This window comes from Conger conger, chromosome 14, assembly GCF_963514075.1.
Source record: "Conger conger chromosome 14, fConCon1.1, whole genome shotgun sequence".
NCBI lineage: Eukaryota > Metazoa > Chordata > Actinopteri > Anguilliformes > Congridae > Conger > Conger conger.
Genome location: NC_083773.1, coordinates 46,973,292 through 46,976,233, shown reverse-complemented (window position 1 = coordinate 46,976,233; position 2,942 = coordinate 46,973,292).

The window sequence follows — 2,942 nt, the reverse complement described above, 5'->3', positions numbered from 1 at the left end:
AGTGAAAACTAAACGAAAACGAATTGGCCTACCAGTCCTTCGAAACTGGTTTTAAGTATGCTTATATGTCTAAATGATATTGTTATATTGACTTATTTAGAACCAGGTACTTTAAGCCCATCCATAAATTAGTCTTAATCTATTATCATTCGGTTGACGGATGAATGGGATATAAGAAACGTTGCGAATAGTTATTTTGAGGCAATAGTACATTTAAGAAACGAGAACACATAATTTCTAACCTATTATACTTATTTATTGTATAATAATTGTTGATAAAGACTATAGACTCCCGTTAATGTTAGTTCTGAACACAGACTAGAGCAGTGTAGCCTATACACTTGACCGTGTAGGGGAAGTGCGTGATTAGGACCGACCCAGTGCTGAAAATACTGGTTTGCGCTATTCAGAAAACAACACCTTATTTAAGTTTTAACGCACCGGTATGTTACGGAACATATTTTATTTTATGTTTTCAATTTTTTTTTAATTCTGTCGTTTTGCTCAAGAGAATAGACAGAATTTTTAATATTATCCGAAAGCCATATTTGCCTATTTAAGGGCAATATTTAACATAATATCCAAACGTTCAAATTCGATCACTTTCATAGTGATCTTCGTCCTGGATAACAAAATATAGCCTATGTTTCGGGAAATAAAAAGAACGTTTAGCGGGCAAAAATAAAAAGTTGGTAAATTAAATGTACCGGGGGAAATTGATTTCTCGAATAAACCACAGCATGCACCATAATGATGAAGATGATGAAAATGAAGACGATGGTACTGACGGTTATTATTATTATTATTATTATTATTATTATTATTATTATCATCATTATGTTTCATATCGATTTGCTTAATTTCCCATTTGACCTTTTTTCCATCTCAGATTCCTTCATTGTAGGTCAGTGCAAATGCGCTTCAATAAACCCTCTCGAGTCATCTCCCTGTTGTGGTTACTCCGGCGGAGTAAAATGCCTTCCCTTTCGCGTCCAATTAGCATGGCTCCACCCACACTCCATTTTAGTTTATAGCCACCGTAATGTAAACATTTTTACAACTTTAAACAGTACATTGAGTAAAATGTAAATAAAACACATTGTTATTTTTTTTTTGTTAGCGACTCAATAAATAAAAACGGAAACAATTTCGTCGACAGCAAAAGACATGCTGTAATAAGCAGGAAAGCAGAAAGCCGCTCGTGAACAGGAATGTTCGTCTGGGAAATGCCATATCTGTATCTATATCTAAATCCATATCTGTTATATTGCCTTTGTCAAGGGTTTTGGACATGAATCGCTGAATATATTCTTGTTGAAAATATAGAATTCGACAAACGAATGTGTTAGCATTTTTGTCTTTAAAGACGTACACTTACTACAGAGTGCACTTATTTTATGACCGTTTTAGACTTCTCGTTCAAATGGTTAGTATTTGGCAGCTATGAATATACGATTTAAATATATTTCGACCATCGCTGTGAAACGGCAGATGACTTGAAAAAAGTTTATTTGAATAAAGTTGTTATATTAATAATTAAGAAAGTGGTTTGGTATAGACCAGAATTATGGAAAAGATCAAAGTTTAACATTCAGCACCACGGAGTGGACAGCGACTGGGTACTGACAATTTTACTCTCACGCTTGCTATTTTCTCTCTCTCGAATATTATCATTGTCCATAAGTAGAGGACATAAAGGTAATGCCAGGCAATACATAGAAACGCAAAAGCCATTTAGTTTTTCCAAGGTGTGGATTTTGCCACTGATTTCGAATAGTTTACATTGGGAGGCTGTTATTTATCAGATAATCGTTTACTTGTCTCCTGAATGATATGCCTTCGACATTGTTTGTTACGAAGCTGAAACGTTCGTGAGCACAGATATATGCATTCACTGTGTGTTTTTTTTTGACAGAAGAAAGATATCCCATCAATAACGGGCGCCGTGAATGAAAGAGTTAATCACACGGAGCGTTATCAGCAGCGCGCAGACCTCCTGTGATATGTAGCTACTTACGACTGTCTCCTTTAATGTGGACCGGGAAACGGACGGGCACCTCGAGAGGGGGTGGGGGAACGGAGACTTTACAGTGGATCGGAGCATTACGTTTTCAGGCTAGCGTATTAACACTATTAACATCTCCAACAACCCTAATAAAACTGCTACTGCTACAATAAATACAATAAATACAATAAATACAATAAATACAATAAATACAATAATAATAAATTATAATACAAGCATGGTTTATTTATTTAGTTGATAGTGTTGTTTTTTTTAATGTAGCTTTGAAATAGAAATAGCATGAAACAGCATTTATGTTCTGATTGAAATATAGGCTACTACTTGTTTTCAGAGGTAAATGTATATGCTAAATCAGCGAAAACCGACTGCAGATAAGCTATTTAATTTCATACATGTTGTGTTTCCATGCGAGTAATAACCGCTCTACATTGAGAGCGGGCGTCTGAGGGGCTTTTGTCCTCGTTTTTCCAGAGCAGACGCGACCCCGCTCCGCGGACCGAGGCAGAGTCAAAGCATTTTAAAGGCAGCAGTGGTCGCAGTCGAGGCCTTCTCATACCAGTTACCCTCTCAAAGGGGAACAAAAGCGCCCGCGTTGAAGTGAATGGCAATGTGCGGAGAGGTGTCTCGCTCTGTCACTGGCCACCGTTCGCATTTGGAACTGTAATTCCCCCTGGCTTCTCTGTTCATCGTTACTGTCAACAAAAGCGAGTTTTAGCGAGTGAATTCAAAAACCCACTGCGCTTTGACTGCAGTGATAAAATACCATAATTAAAACCATCAAAACGCAGAAAGAAAAGTCGGTTTATTATAGACGATGACATAAAATGCGCTATAGTGTTAGGAATGAAGCACTCCCCGACAGTGCAGTCTCTGTCTTGAAATTATTCATATAGAACAGGGAAACAAGTTGGTGTTT